The sequence below is a fragment of the Lepus europaeus genome, chromosome 17, assembly GCF_033115175.1.
Source record: "Lepus europaeus isolate LE1 chromosome 17, mLepTim1.pri, whole genome shotgun sequence".
Classification (NCBI taxonomy): domain Eukaryota; kingdom Metazoa; phylum Chordata; class Mammalia; order Lagomorpha; family Leporidae; genus Lepus; species Lepus europaeus.
In genome coordinates, this window is record NC_084843.1 from 66,512,991 (window position 1) to 66,529,725 (window position 16,735).

General features: G+C 53.5%; 1 protein-coding gene across 3 annotated transcripts in view; it reads right to left on the minus strand.

Annotated features, from left to right (window-relative positions):
• The window catches only part of KCNMA1 (potassium calcium-activated channel subfamily M alpha 1), a 782,784-nt gene that overhangs the window by 554,220 nt on the left and 211,829 nt on the right, over positions 1 to 16,735 (minus strand). The window contains exon 1 of one of the 3 annotated variants that reach the window (XM_062214105.1): positions 11,768 to 11,834. The exons of the other annotated variants lie outside the window; for them this stretch is intronic. The gene's annotated coding sequence lies outside the window, so the exon portion shown is untranslated. Of the gene's footprint in view, positions 1 to 11,767; positions 11,835 to 16,735 lie in introns of those variants that run through there. 3 annotated transcript variants of the gene reach the window in all.

A 16,735-nucleotide genomic window follows, 5' to 3' on the forward strand; every position in this document is an offset into this window, starting at 1 on the left:
GGCTAATCCTCCGCCTTGCAGCGCCGGCACACCGGGTTCTAGTCCCGGTCGGGGCGCCGGATTCTGTCCTGGTTGCCCCTCTTCCAGGCCAGCTCTCTGCTGTGGCCCGGGAGTGCAGAGGAGGATGGCCCAAGTACTTGGGCCCTGCACCCCATGGGAGACCAGGAGAATCACCTGGCTCCTGCCATCGGATCAGCGCGGTGCGCCAGCTGCGGCGGCCATTGGAGGGTGAACCAATGGCAAAGGAAGACCTTTCTCTCTGTCTCTCTCTCTCACTGTCCACTCTGCCTGTCAAAAAAAAAAAAAAAATGCACAGTGGAGAGGACACAGGGAGACACGAGGGTAGGGGGAAAACCCTCCCATCAGAGGTTCTTGGGTTTCTCTTTGAGGACCGCCTCACAGAGAGGCTTCCTGAACTGGTCCCTGGAGGGCTCCTGCACCCTGGGGACCCTCACTCCACAGCCACCTGGCAGTCCCTGGAGCAGAGAACTCAGCATGCAAAGGCTGGGAAGTAGAGAGTCCCCTGCAGCCACAGTGGGGCCAACGCATCAATAATTCACAGCGCAGGGGTAAACGGCAGATAATGCTGTTTTGCCGGCCTTTTTACCTATTGTTTCTCAAGGCATTCATTACTTTAATTACTCTGTGATAGGCAAGGAGAAACACAGACTACAAGGAGATAATGCCCTTGTTATTATTTGCATATGCTGGGTGTGAGCTTAATGAGCAGTGTGGGAAGCAGGACTCCGCGGTGGCTGTGGACAGCAAGCCCCAGCCGCAGGAAGGGTGATGCCCGCGGCCAGGCTGGACAGGGCGCTCACCTCGTGCTGCTCAAAGCACCCCTGCTCAGCGGCAGCCATCAGAACCCCACGCTCCAGAGGAGAGAGGGCGGGAGGGCCAGAGCATCCGGCGACCTCGCCGCGACGGGCAGGATTTGCATGTCGTTAGTCATGGTTAAAGAGTGGTAGGGACAGAGCCCATTATCACAGAGATGGCCACCATTTATCAAGCCAGAACTGGGTGCCAGCAACAAAGAATTAACCGTTTCTTGCACTATCTACCTTTGGCCTTGAGATAGACCCCACGGGCAGGTGGCATTGTGCCCATTTCACAGACAGGGCCACTGACGGCAGACACCTCTCAGGGGAAGGCCCAGAGCTCCCCTCGGCTCAGGTCTGCTCTGCCATTTCCAAACTGACCACCATGGGCATGTAATGCATGAACCGAGCCTCCTCCAAGGGAAACAGGGACAACCCCATCACCCCATTCCAGCAGTGGGGCGCTCCTGCAAGTGAGCACTGTGGTCACAGCTGTCGTGACAGAGCGCACCTCCCCCAGCAGGCGTCTGGTTAAATCGGCACCCCTGCTGGCCCTCACCACATAATGCCACACAGAGCATCAACACAGGAGGTTCTAGGCGGCTGGTACCCCGCTACTAGGCAAAGGACCCCGCAAGGCCAGGAGCCTGCCTTCTGCAGGAGTCCCAGCTGAGGCTTGCGAAGGCCCCAGCAGGCCAGCTGGGGGAGGGACTCCCACAATGAGCAGGCCCACACCAAGTCCTCCCGACTCCAAGCTCAATCACTAGACCAACCTCCCATTTTCAAGGTGAAGAGACTGAGGGCCACAGGGAGGCAGCCTGTCACTCTGCACAGTTTCCTCTGCAGCCCCGGCCTGCAACCTGGGGCCCGGGGCATTTCTAGCATTGGTAGACGGCCCTGCCTGGCCTGGTACTGGGTTCAGGTGTAGGGACCGAAGCAGGAAGCACTCCACCTGTCTTCCAAGAGCCTAGCAGTGAGGGCCGCCCTGAGCTGTCCTTAGACCCCACTGCCCCTGACTCGCACATCTGGGCTGTGTCTCAGTCCCTCACCCCTCCTGTTTGGGCCCGGTTCCTGAAGCGTCTCAGGTTGGTGGGGAGGCAGGAAGAGCTCCGGGAACAAAAGACACTCAAGTCCAAGTGCAGCAGTTTTGAGCGGCTTGAGCAAGGTTATTCTTTTCTCGAAGCCTCTGTGTTCTCTTCTGCGAATGGATGAGCACTGCCTTGGCTCCCCACTCAGCTCTGGTAAGAACCCTGGGCTGGGGGAGGGGGCAGTGCTGTGGCATGGTGGGCTAAGCTTCCACGTGCAGCGCCAGCATCCCATATGGGCACCAGTTCAAGTCCTTATTGCTCCACTTCCCATCCAGCTCTCTGCTATGGCCTGGGAAAGCAGTAGAAGATGGCCCAAGTGCTTGGGTCCCTGCACCCACATGGGAGACCCAGAAGAAGCTCCTGGCTCCAGATCAGTTCTGCTCCAGACATTGTGGCTATTTGGGGAGTGAACCAGAGGATGGAAGATCTTTATCTCTGTCTCTCCCAATCTCTGGCTATAACTCTACCTCAAAAATAAATAAAATCTTAAAAAAAAAAAATAGAACCCTAATTTGGTAACGTAGAGCCCAGCACTTCCTGAGAGCACCGGCTTCCTGGGGAGGCAGAGTGGCTGGATGGGGGACTGCCACTGTCCTCCAGCCCCAGGCAGGTAGCAGTGCTGCTCTGGAGAAAGGAGTCTGGTACCCCAAAGCCAGAGGCTGCATGTGCCTCCGTGCTCAGAGCCCCACCCAGATGCACCTTGCAGGGCAGGGGCCCCAGGGGTGTCCCTGCCCACAGGCGTGGGTGCACTGACCTCTGTCAGATCGTGCCAAGGTCACCGCGGGCACTGCATATGTTGGGTGACTGTATCAGGGATAAGGGGCCAACTGGGCTGGTGGGGGGGGGGTTCCAGACCCACCCCTCCACCACCTCCTCCTACTGAGGGCTGACCCCCTACACCCCAAGTCAGTTTGAGTTTAATTACGCCCTAGTTCTTCAAGCACTGGATTCTCTTCCCGGAACTGGCAAGTCATTCAGGCAATGGCCACATGGGAGAGAGAATCCTCTTCTAAAATCGCCAAATCAGATCAGGTTCTGTGTGCTCGCCCTCTGCTACGGCTCATTCTCCCACTGGGAGAGCAGGCCAGTCTCCACACAGTCTGCCTGTCATTCCACGACTCCACCTCAACCTGCTCCACAAGGCCACACAGGCCTCCAGTGGGGCCAGCAGGTTCCAGGTCCCTCCCTTCTCGGCGCTGTCTGCCCTGGCTGCCCAGTCGGCTGCTCCCCCATCTCTCTTGGGGCTTTGTTGTCAGCATCCTCACCTTACTGCTGAATACTTCCCTGGGCACCCTATTATAAATGATGCCCACTCTGGCCTGGGAGTCCCCTGTCCCTGTGCTCATCCATCTGGGAGCCTACACACGGGGCTGAATCGTTCCCTATGGCCTGGAAGCCCCATGAGGGACAGGATGCGGGTCCACTTTGTTCATGGCTCTGTCTTCAACCCTGAAACACCGCAAGTCCAGAGTCAGCACTTGATACGTCTGGGTAGACGGTAGGAAGGATGGAGGAGGGAGAGAAGGCAGGATGGAGGGGGCAGGGAGAAAGTAGAGGAAAGATGGGGGAGAGGGGAGCTACAGCAAGGGGAGAGTCAATCCCTGGTGGGCACAATCTCTAGAATCGATGACACTGCCAATAAAGAGAAGTGATCACAACGGCCACCGTCTCTGAGCATGGTCACAGAGGCGCCATGAGACAGGCACTGATGCCCTCACTGAACCGAGGAGGGGGAAGCAGCTGGCCCAGGAAGACACAGCCAGCATTTACATCCGCTGTCTGATGCCCAAAGGGTGAGTCTTGCTGTCCTCCACGGGCCAGTGTGAGGACAAAGGGGACGACGTGGGCGGCAGGAGCACCGGCCACTGCCACGGGCCCGGAACAGGTCTGCACCTACTGTGGGCACCCTGTTCCCCCACTTCTGAGCACAGGTCCCTGTGTGTGGGGAGGGCGGCTAGATCAAGGGCAGAGGAGCATGGTTCCTTTCTCTGCCAAAAATCTAGCCCAGAACCATAAATCACCCTCCAAGGAACAAAGCACAGAACCGGAAGTGTAGGTGGCCAGGCCTACAGGCCAGGGGGCCCTCCCGCTGAGAAGACAAAGGCCACCTCGGCCCCCACACCTGCAGCTCAGCCTGCTGGTCCCAATCCTGAGCCTGCAGGTGGCCTGGCTGGCAAGGCACCACCCCCCCCCCAATTCCCCCTGGTACCATGGGATGGCAAAAGGCCAAGAAATCACTGTCTGTCTTCTCCTGTGCCCATGGTCCCTCTCTGTCCTCAGACTTCCCTGTTCCACATTACAGAGTCCTTTCCCAGGGCCCCACTGCATTGCCTGGCAGCTCCCCTGCCTTTCCCTGCCCTGTCCTCTGCCAGAACTGACCCAGCAGCTGCCCATAGCTGGGCACAAACAGGAGAGCCCCCTCTTCTCCTGTCAGGGGCTGGGGCAGGTGAAGGACTGGCCCAGAAGCCCACGTTGGAGGACTGGCGCTGTGGTGTAGTGGGGAAAGCCACAGCCTGCAGCACCAGCATCCCATATGGGTGCCAGAGTCCTGGCTGCTCCAATCCAATTTCCTACTTACATGCCTGGGAAAGCAGAGGAGAATGGCCCAAGTGTGTGATCCCTGCATCCACATGGGAGACCCAGAAAAAGCTTCCTGGCTCCTGCCTTTGGACTGGCCCATCTCTGGCCATTGCAGCCATTTGGGTAGTGAACCAGCAGATGGAAGATTTCTCATTCTGTAATCTTTAAAAAAGAGAAGAAAAGAAAGCCCACAGTTGGCCCCAGGAATAGGCTGTGTGGCTTCAGGCAGGCACTTAACCTCTCTGAGCAGAGCCCAAATCTTGATGGACAGTAGGAAGATGACTCATCCCATAGTTTTCAGCTTCCTGGAGCCCAGCCTGCTGATGGGCCTTAGGGGTCCACCACGGGAGGACAGAGGCTGCAAGGCCCCTGCCCTCATGACAACCGATCATCTGTGTATGGGGCAGTCTCTGTGCTCCCCTGCATCTGGAGCAAGGGCTTTTCTGGAGGAAAAGTTTGAAATCCTTTGACCCAAAACCCATAGGTCCTTTGAGCTCATGATCGTAATGACGACGTTCTGTGGCACGGCGTGGCCTGAGATCCAGAAAAGCCTGGATTTTAATATCTCATGGAGAATCCACGCAGATCACTCTCCAGATCCCTGTGCCTCCGGTCTCCACCCCAAGCAATGAGGAAATTCACCCCCTGCCTTTCACCACCCGGGCAGCCGGCAGGGTGGGCATCCTCCCAGGTAGCAGTAATCCTGCATATTATGGGATTAGGCAGGTTACAGAAGGCGGCTCAAGCAAACAAAGCATAATGTAGGCACCGCCAGCTGGGAGTGGCCCGGCCGGCCAGAGAGTTCTGTGAATGGAGAGGGAGGAGGCACCGCTCCGAGGCTCATGTGGGGGAATTAGGGCAGCAGAGGGCACAGCTCCCACCAGGAGCCAGAATGAGCGGGCACAGAGTCCATTTCTGTCATTGGGACGATCTGCTATCTAGCCTCTCCCTGGCTGGCCAGGGCTCCCTGTGCACCTGCTGCCTCCAAGGACATCTCTCTCCTTCTACGCCCTGGAGACCACACAATGGCTGGGGGAAGGGTGGGTGAGATATTTGTACCAGAAAAACTCATCCAGCAGCAACTGTGTGTGCTGATTCCAGGCTACACCTTCAGGAAAGGGAGGGGACAAACAGCCCACAGATTCAGGTGCAGGTGCTCTGAACGAAGCGGGGACAATCCTGTCGCTGTGGGACTTTGTGAAGCCACGTGGGTCTCTGGACATCTGTGTCAGCCCTAAGAGCTTCATCATCAGCCATCAGCCGTGGCGGCTTTCCCCAGGCACGGTCCAGATTCTCAGGCTAGAAGCACCCTGGCGTAGGCTGTGAGCATCTGCCCTTCATGGGAAGTCTTTGTGGCAGAAGTAGTGTCGGCAGATGAAGGCCAGGTGACCTTTGACAAGTCCTGACCATCTCTGTGCCTTGTGTTTCCTTGTCTCGAAATCCAAGGGGCTGTGTCAGTGCTCTCAGAGGCCATGTCGAGCTCCGAAGCCTCCTGACCTTGAGCCCAGATGAGAAATCCCTGACGTGGCATGCATGTGTCCTGGCTGTGCGACACCACGCCAGTCGGTCGGCATGGTTTTCCTGGCCTGGGGGAGGAAGACGGGGTCTTTTTAGCTCTTTGAGAGCCACATTCTAAGCTGCATTCCAGTCTACTGTGGACCAGGGGGTGGGGGGATCAGCCAGCCGGCCCTCGGGAAACCCTGACTCCCTGTTCTGTGTACCGGCCATAGTCTCTGCTGGGTGGTTTCCCATCAACTCACTTAGTTCCCTCAACAAGCCTGCAAGCTGGGAATGCTACAAGGCTCAGGGAAGCTGTGTAACTCCAAGATCACTTAAGTGGCAGAGCTGAAGTTTAAACCCAATCTACTATAAATCTAAAGGCTACATTTTACATTTTCTTTCTATTCCATACTGCCTCGGGAAAGGCACAAGGTACACACACACAGACACACACACACAGAGGCTCTCCTTAACCAGTGCTGTTTATCACTACCACTGAAACAATTATCTTACACCCTATGGCTTATAAATCAGAGAACTAGGTAGTACAGGCATCTAAATTTGGTTAAGTACAGACAGGGTGTTGGAGCAATGGGCCAGTGGAGGAGGTGCCAACCAAGGAACAGAATGAGCCATGAGACTTTAGGTACATTCTCAAACGGCCACATTTGTTGCTGAAAATCAAGAAGCCGACCCCCAAACTTTCAGGGCCAATGCACGTGTCACCACATTTCAACATGATGGTCTCCTTTTCCTTTAAAAAGCTCAATAAGTGGCAAACTCTGAGTGACAGTCCAGGGTTCATGACTGGGCCCACAGAGATTTCCAACTACATTAGCAGATCCCAGCCACGATTTCCCAGGCACGGTGACCCCTGCCAGGCCCACGACAGCCTGTGCACCTGCAGAGATGCAGAGACTGACCTGGCGGACTGCAGGCAGCCCACTCCGCCCCCAGAGAACTGCCCAGGCCAGAAAACCACAGCAGGGTCCCAGGTGGCAGACAGGAATCACATTCTTTACAGAGGACGAGTAACCTGTAACCACACCAGGGATGCCCGAGGCGGGCTAGGAGTTCATAAGGACTAGCAATGATGGACATAGTTTCCTTGATGCCTTGAGTGATCTCACTGAATCCTGCCAATACCATAAAGGGACTTCAAAAAGTTGGTGGAAAATGGAATTAAAAGGTAAGTTTCTGTTGGTGTGCAACACGTGCATGCAAATCCATGCATACACAGGGTCCTCAAAAAGTTCATGAAAATGTATATTTTATTTTTAAAATGGAATGGTTTTCAAGTTTTTCTGCACCAAAACCAGCTCATCTTTTAATTCCGTTTTCCACAAACTTTTTGAGGTACCTTGTATTGCAAGTCGGGCACTGCAGTCCCCATGTTCATGATGAGTAGCTGAGAGAGCGAGACCCCCCGCAGGGCTGTGGTCAGCCCTGTGGCCTTGTAGAAAGGGTTCAGCTGTCAGTGAGGTGGTGGCCCAAGAGCATCCCATCAGCTTCCATAAGAGCAACCATGGAAGGTCCCCCAGGCGCTCAGAGAGATCCAGAAGTGTGCCATGCAAGACAGGGGCCTCTGTATATATGCAGGGTCCCAGGCTCTGCAGAGCCCTCTGAGCCAAACAGCTAAGAGAAGCACCCATCCCACCCCTGGCCAGGTCTCCAGAAGACACAGTGCAGACAAAGATTCAGCACACAAGCCCTGTGCTTTGCACCTGTGTACTGCCCACTACTTTTCAAACACCTACAGACAGGCAAGGGGCTGGCGCTGTGGTATGGTAGGTAAAGCCACCGCCTGCAGTGCCGGCATCCCATATGGACACTGTTCAAGTCCCGGCTGTTCCACTTCCGATCCAGCTCTCTGCTATGGCCTGGGAAAAAAGCAGAGGATGGCCCAAGTCCTTGAGCCCCTGTACCCGCCTGGGAGACCCGGAAGAAGCTCCTGGCTCCTGGCTTCAGATCCATGCAGCTCCAGTCATTGCAGCCATTTAGGTATTGAACCAGCAGATGGAAGACCTCTCCGTTTCTGCCTCTGCCTCTCTGTAACTCTCCCTTTCAAATACATAACAAATAAATCTTAAAAAAAAAAAACTCCTACAGACAGGCAATGTGAAAGAGAATGGATCACAGATCATCAAATAAAACATGTAAAACTGCAGCAACAAAATAAGAAATGGATCTCAAGTTCAGGGGACTGAAGAGGTCACAGCTTCAGGGGACCTTAGAACACATCTGGCCTGATTCCCCCCCCCCCTTTTTTTTTTCAAGCCATTTACTTACTGTATTTATTTGAATGGCAGAGAGACAGATTCTCCAACCACTGGCTCACTCTCCAAATGCCCCCAGTAGTCAGGGCTGGGCCAGGTTGAAGCCAGGAGGAAGAACTCAATCCAGGACTCCCTAATGGGTGGCAAGGACCCAGATACTTGAGCATCACTGCTGCCTACCAGGATGTACATTAGCCGAAATGGAAGCAGGGACCACGACGGGCCATCGGATATGAGATGTTGGCATCCTAAACAGAGTCTTAGCTGCTGAGCCCATGTCTGCCGCCTGCTTCCCTCTCTTTAGAAAGAGGGAACCCAGCAGCCTGTGTCACCTTTGCAAGAAAGCACAACTTGTTCACAAGAGAGCTCTGGAGAGCCCCCATGAATGAGGGGGGCAGGAAGAAGCGTGGGAAGCACCCGTTCTGCTGAGTGAGAGGCCCTGGCTTCCCCTTCTCCGGCTGTGCAGCCTTCATCAAGTCACTCCCCTCCCCCTGGCCTTGACTTCTGCACTGGCCAAACAGGCTGAAAAACGCCTTCATCACACGGAATCCATAGTGAGAATCAACCACGGCAACAAATGTAAAAAATAACAAACGGCCGTTGTAATTAGCTTAGTACCAGGCAATGTGCTTGTCTGGCCCAGGGCTGCAGACTGCCCACTCGAATATCAGAATCTGGGTCTTGCAGATAGCAAACCTGACGTCTGTCCATTTCACCCAGAGTGGAGGCAAAACCTGGATGTGGACAACTGAGTCCCACAGGAAATCCCAAACCCTCATGTTCATAAAAGAAAACAGAAAGAAACCTTCATGGCATGGCCAAGTTTACTCTTAGGGCTCAAGTTTTAATCACATTAGAACAAGGATGTGAACGTGGCTGGGAAACCGAATGTGACCCAAGGCCAGGAGTCTCCGAGGTGCATGAGGAATTGGTCCACCCAGTCAGTGACGCTCTGTTGGATTTTTCATCTTCTCCCAGCTCCTAAAAGCAGCCCTGGGATGTCGGGGTACCCTTCCTCCAGAGAGGAGTCACGCAAAAACGGTGAGAGGATGAAGAGGGGAGCAGGCACAGGAAGGGGGCCCAGGGCCACCCCATGGAGCAGGAGGTGGCTCTGGCCTGGGAGGGGCCTGTCTCCTGAGGTGGCTCACAGGTCCTCGGTTCCCAGGGACTCCCCAGCTCCAGGATGAGGCTTGGAAATGAAAAGCCACAGCATAATGTGGCGTGCATGTACCCGTGAAAGACAAGCGACACTCCTCTCCCAGGAAGGGCCGTCCTTCTCTTTGACATTGTCGTCACTCCTTTGTTGGGCATTAGCATGCCCTTTGAATGCAATGACAGAGACGGGAGAGCTGGCATTTGACGGTTTCTCTTCTATGCCCTTGTCTGTCAAAATAAAAACCTGGCAGCTCTGTGATATTGTCTTTTTAAGTTTAATTAACCGTCCCATAAAAAGTCTAGAAACTGCTCACCTAGGTCCAAATGCCTCATTCTACAGATGGGAAGATTAAGATCCCAAAACGCTGCACTCATAGTGGCCCAGGTCACCCTGCGTGCTGCCCAGGGCATGTCTGTTACAGCAGCCGGGATCACGAACGGTAGGGTCTGACGGTGGCAGCGTGATCCCTCGGAGCTCCAAGAGCCAGCTAGCAGTGGTCCAGGGAGCACGTGTAAAGGGAATGCATCCGTTTTCAGAGCTCAGGGCCACACCTGGAGCTCCCTCCCTACCACTTCTGCAGGAAATGCACACCACTGAAATAACTTCCCTGGATGTACTGCAATGATGGACATGGCCCAAGGCACCATTCAGGGGCCACATGGAGACAAAGAACTCCCCACAGGGAGCAGGTGACTTGCTTGTGGTTGAATATTCTCATTCAAGGCCACAGATAGAAGCAGGATGGAGCAGAAAGCTGAGTAACTCGGGGCCGGCGTCCTGGCACAGCAGGTTAAGCTGTTGCCCACGATGTCAACATTCCCATAGTAGAGTACTAATTTGTATCCTGGATGCCCCACTTCTGATCCAGCCCCCTGCTAATGTGCCTGGGAAAGCAGCAGAAGGTGGCCTAAGTGCGTTGGCCACTGCCATCCACGTGGGAGACCAGATGGAATTCTTGGTTCCTGGCTTCAGCCTGGCCCAGCCCTGGCCAAAATCTGCTTCCCTAACCCAGCTCTGGACAGTCATAGGCTAGAAGCCTTAGCTGTTTTTCTATCCACACATGTCATACCACCCCATTAGCCTGGAAACTCCTGGAAGGCAGCATTTTTTTCAAAAAAGATTTTTTTTTATTTGAAAAGCAAAGTGACAGAGAGAGGGAGACAGATATTTTCCACCACAGAGCCGAAAGTCAAGCACTCCACCCTGGTCTCCCACATGGGCAGCAGGGGCCCAAGGGCTTGGGCCATCATTTGCCGTGTTCCCAGGCACATTAGCAGCAAAGCTGGATTGGCTACAGAGCAGCCAAGACTCAAACTAGCTCCCTGACATGGGCTTAACCCACTAACACCACAATGTGGGCCCTGTCTATATATTTTTTTCATACCCAGAGTCCTTGACCTATGGCAAGGACACTAAAGTGACTAACAGAAGCGTACTGAACAAGTGCAGGACTTTGCTTTCCCTGGCAGTCGCCATCCAGTTAAACCAGGCCAGTTTCCACGGCCTGGAGCTTCAACAGAGTACAGGCTCCTCATCACTGGCCCCGTGCAGCTACATTTTCAAATACAAAACCAGCTCCCAAACAAGATCAGATGTCATAGGGCTTCTGAGAGGCACAAGCCTCCCCAGGCCCGTCAGTCAAAAAGAGACGAATGTCCTTGTTTACAAAAGGAGTTGTCCCCGTCCAGGAAAATTTCCACCGTGATTTAGGACCTAATCCAGTATGCGCCTATAGACCTCAGCGACCGGACATTTCTCCGCCTCGGTCTCATTTGCTGAACTTGCACGGGGTTTGGCTTCAGGTCAGAAGAGATGCTGTAACGAGGCCACTGGACAGACTTTCCCAACGTGAAACACGACCCTCGTGAGGGAAACCAAGGCCCAGCCAGCCAGCCAGAGCTGGAGATGGCCAGGGTAGCAGGCACACAGGAGCAGTCAGGATCCGCCGCTTCAAGCCACGCAGGCTCTGGCCTCCAGGCACTCGCCCAGGGCACCCCAGCCCCTTGCATTCTGTGCTGCCTGCCCCTGGGGAGACCTGGCTGCCTTCTGGAACCTCAGCCTCCTGGGTTCCCACACACCCTTGTCCGGATCTGGACTGCAAGCACAGTAGCCAGGCACGAGAGACTGGACTGGCTGCTCGTGTCAAGTAAAAACGACCCAACAACTAGGGATGAGAGCGGGGACTTGCGTTTCCGTCCCCCTTACTTCAAACTCCCTGAGAAGAATCAGAAAGGGCAAATGCCCCGGCATTGCTAAGCCTCGGCCCTGGACTTGGCACCCAACACTCCCATCCATCTCCTCCCTGTGGCCTGGGACCCCTCCAAGGCCTGGACATCGGCAGAGACTCACCAGCTGTGAGAACCTCCTTGCTCAAGGAAGGTTTTTCCAAAATGATATCAGGTTTCCTTCTACCCCGGCTTGTCAGCGGGAGCCTCTTTTGCCTAACATGGTTGAGGAATGTCTTAGAAACTGGTGTGATTCAGTCTGGCTTCGGATGAGGTTTTCCACCCAGACAGCGAGTGTCTGGAAGCGTCAGCACGCTACACCCGGGGCACCCACACCCTCTCCCTGTCTCCAGACCTTGGTCAGCAGGCCACAGTGGACAGAGCCCTGCGATGAAGTCACATACAGAAAATGAACCGACAGGAAGCCCAGAGGCGCTGCCCACATACACTTGCATGCAGGCATGGGGTACATCTTCCCCTGCCACATAATTCTCTGAATTGTGGCTCTACCTGCAATGCATCCAGGACAAATGGAAGAGTGCCTGCTGGAAGGGAGTCAACGATCGAAATCCTGATAGGCACACTCATTTCTCTTGGAAAAAGAGACCAAAGCCTGTCAGACTTCTCCCACGGAACTGCTTTCCTCCATTCCTGTTGGGACTGGCCTCCGCCTATGCATACCAACTCCAACCAGAGGGGGACCCAGGCAATCATTAGAAAATGCATTCTGGCCGGCGACGTGGCTCAATAGGCTAATCCTCCATCTTGTGGCGCTGGAACACCGGGTTCTAGTCCCGGCCGGGGCGCCGGATTCTATCCCGGTTGCCCCTCTTCCAGGCCAGCTCTCTGCTGTGGCCCGGGAGTGCAGTGGAGGATGGCCCAAGTGCTTGGGCCCTGCACCCCATGGGAGACCAGGAGGAAGCACCTGGCTCCTGGCTTCGGATCAGCGTGGTGCGCCGACCGCAGCGCGCCAGCCGCGGCGGCCATTGGAGGGTGAACCAACGGCAAAGGAAGACCTTTCTCTGTGTCTCTCTCTCTCCCTGTCCACTCTGCCTGTCAAAAAAAAAAAAAATGCATTCTGCAAAACTGTCGTCTGAATGTCAAGTTTGCCAGTGAATTATGACTCAACTGTTGTCAGTTCTGCTGCATTTCTGCCCGAGGACTGCAATCTGGACAAAGAGAAATGTGGTCTCGCTTCAGAAGTGCTGAGTTTCCTGTGCCTGGTGAGGCTTGACCAGGTGGGCCCTGGGAAGACAGTAACACAACAGGGGGAGGCTTTCCGACCTCAGAAGTGTCTTATGGTAACAAGGGACAGCAGCAAGGATAGGGGAGCCTTGCAAGGCAGCAGCCCCTAAGTCCCACGTTTCCATGACAACCGGCCCCTAGCATGGCCCCTAACATGGCCCCTAGGGATCTCCTTTGTGTGGGCAGCTCCAGAGGAAAAGTCAGACTGTTGCCCAAGTCCCGAGGCTCTGTTTTTCTCTCTTTCTTCAGCTGAGGCTTTCTTTCCTTTTTTTTTTTTTTTCCTTTTGCCTAGATGCTAGGCAAAGGTAATGGCATTTTAGAATAGAAGGATTTCTTAGCCTTGGGGCCTTGGAACATCAAAGGTGAGAAGCCAGCCAGGCAGAAGGGATGCATGGCAGGGAGCTCATGCAAGTATCACTAGTAGAGCTGCTCCCAGGTATCCATGCGGGATTGGCTCCAGCACTCCTGGCAGCACAGTTCCACACATGCTCAAGTTCCTTATGGACAGAGGTGTGGTATCTGCACAGAACTGACACCATGCTCCATGACCATCTCTGTGCCACTTATCACAGCCAGCACAATGTAACTGCTATGTATGTTTCAAGAATAACAAGAAAAAAGTCTGTCCGTGTTCAGAAGACACTGTTTAAAACAACAACAACAAAATTTTGATTCAAGGTTAATGGGCTCCACAGCCATAGAACATACAGATGGGGAGAACACAGTGTATTCTATTCCTGAGCCACCTGGTAGTGACATGGATTTTCTCATCAGCGCTCACTGTCTTGTATCTTTGTGTTTTAGATGCTTCCCTATGTATCTCTCTCACCAAGTCACTATTTTTAAAAAGACTTTGACAACTTAATTGGTCAAATTTGCCTTTAAGGGATGTGCCATCATTTCTGGTGCTTAAACAAAGAGTTCAGACTGCAGGTGGCTACAGGCGACCTTGTGTCACAGCCCTGGTCAGCAGGACCAGGAAGCAGACAACCTCAGGTGGCATCATTAGTCCTAGATGGGCCAAAAGGAGAAAGCAGAGGCCAAAGGTGAGGAGAAATAGGCTGGAGAGGCTGACTTTGATACAAGAGTTCAGGCCTATGCTTACAAACAAGGTCATGGGAAGAGGATGTGTGGGGTGCACCTGCCATGGGAGGTCTCGAGATGAGGAACCCAGGGCCCTGGCCATCGGACAAAGAGCCAATTTTCTGCCACCTGCTGACCCGCTCCTGGATTTGCTCATGGTCTTGGCCCAACCTGAATTAAAGCACCAGTAACAGAAACAATGAGGATTCTGGCTCAAGTTTCCAGACCACTTCTTTGCCCTCCTGATCAGATCCATCGCTCCCCTAGCCCTTCCCTGTACCCATCACACCCTGACACAAGCCTATTGTTAGACTCCTGTTGAGTTCATTGTTGACCCCTGCTTTTCTACACCCTACACATTCTTCAAAGTACAATTGAAAAGCTGCTTTCCTGGGGAAGCCTCCTTAGATCTGTTCATTAGAGTCAACATCCAACAGCGCTATTTGCTACTCACTTCCCCTCCGACCCTCTTAGAAGAGCATCTCTTATTCCTCTAGTGATCAGCCCTCACTACATTCAAGTCCTGTGGATACACCAACCACTCCCCCAGCTAAGAACCTGGAGGCCAGGACCCAGGGCTTAGTCTCTAAGTTTTATTTATTTATTTTTATTAATGAGAAAGAGAACATGTGTTCCATCTGCTGGTTCACTCCCTAAATGCCCACAACAGCCAGGGTTGGGCTGGGGCCAAAGCTGGAAGAGCCCAGTCCAGGTTTCCCATGTGAGTGACAGCAGCCTTGGGCCATCACCTGCTGCCTCCCAGGGTCTGCATTATCTGGAAGCTGGAACCAAGAGTTGGAGACAGGTACTGAGCCCTAGTACTCTGATATAGGAGGTGGACATCTTAACCACCAGGCCAAATGCACACCCCGGGACCCAGAGCTTATTAATTCTTACATGACATAGCTTCAAGCACTGGGCCTAATGGATTCATAGTGGGTAAGCAACGAGCAATAAATGTTTATCAATCACTCAGGGTCCAAGAACACAGAAGCAGCACCTCAGAAACAGGGTGCATTAGTTGTCAAGGAACACAAAGGGCCCAGCGGGGGAGGGCTTCACAGAGAGCTATTACGTCTGAGCCCCTGCTGACCACTAAGCTACACGATTATTTGCACCATGTCCTCCATGTAATCTCTCTGAAGTCAGAGAGCCCTTACAGAGTTTGGGTCAATCACATCCTTCCTGTGCTTAAACTCTTCCGTGACTCCCATTGCTCTCGGAGTAAAGCTCACCATCCCCGGTGTGGCCTTTGAAGACACGCTGGCACTTCCGGTCTCGCCTGGGTGTTTGGCCAATGATCGGGTCACTCACCTGCACTGGCCTTCCATGTGCCACTCTACTGGACTTTCCTCCATGGCCCTTTTCTGCCTCAGAGATTGGCATGTGCTATTTCCTTGGCCTGTGACAACCATCTCCTCCCAGAATATTCCAGACTTTCTACTTATCTTTAAGACCCTTCTCCAGGAAGCCTCTAGCGCCATCACCGGGAGTCAATAAAACCGGCCAGCCTTGCACCTTGCACCTGCAAACACTTGCTCTGTGCCTCACCACACCAGGGATCAGCACATCATTTCTGCCAAGAGCCAGGGAGTAAATATTATAGGCTCCGTCCCAACTGCCCACCTCTGCTGTCGTAGGGCAAGAGTGGCCACAGGAATTACATAAACAAATGAGCATGGCTGTGCACCAAGATAACTATATTCATGCATACTGAAATTTGAATTTCATATCATTTTCACCTTTAATGAACTATGCCCCATTTAAAGTTTTTCTCAACTATCTTCAGATCTTAGCCTGTGAGCCACAGGAACACAGCAGGCAGGTGGGACTTAGGCCTCGGCTGCCCTCTCCTGCACTGGACTGTTTGTTTCCTGGGTAACTGCATCTTTCTCACCAATGTATCCCCCAACACAGCGCCCAGTTCCTATAAAGTGATTTGTAAACATTTGTTGAAGGCTTTGATGTGTGGACCAATAGTGTTTCCCCAGCATAGGCTGCAGGAGACCCATCCAACAGGACGCCCCACACAAAAAGGACGGCCCCTCCCTAGAGCACTTTGGAAATAAGGCAGTTCCACTTCCTAGAGACACTCGATATTGAGTGCATAAAGCATATCAAAAGTTCAAAAACTGGCCTTCACTCGAGGGACATATTTGACTCAGACCAACGCGGTACTGATCAAACCCACCTGACCAAAGAACTTCCTACTTTAACCCCAAACACCTACCAGAATCCACGGGCAACCCAATCGGAAAGGGCTGCTGTGAGGATGGACAAGAACGTGGGCGAGTGTTCTCAAGCTTTAACGTACATCAGCGGTACCCGACAGCTGAGACAGATTGCCGAGCCGAACCTGGAGCTGCTGGCTCAACAGGACTTAAGACTTCATATTCCTCCTAAGTTCCCAGCTGACACTGGTGCTGTTGGTCTGGGGACCACTTTTGGAGAATGAATGATCTGGATCTGGGAAAAGGGCCTAAGTCCTCCACCTGGGGTTCCTATCGCCCTTCAAGGATCTATTCCCAGGGAGAACCCCGGCTTCTCCACCTCCTCACACCAGCAGAAAAATCCTTCACCCATCCTGCCAGAACCAGGTACCCATACTGGGCTGCAGTGTGTCCCCCAAACAGATAGGACCCCATCTTAACCCCCAGGACCTGGGAAGGTGACCTGATTTAGAAGCATGGTCTTGCAAAATGAGGTCAAACTGGAGGAGGCTGATCCCTAATTCAAAAAGACTGCCCTACAAGAGGAGGAGTGA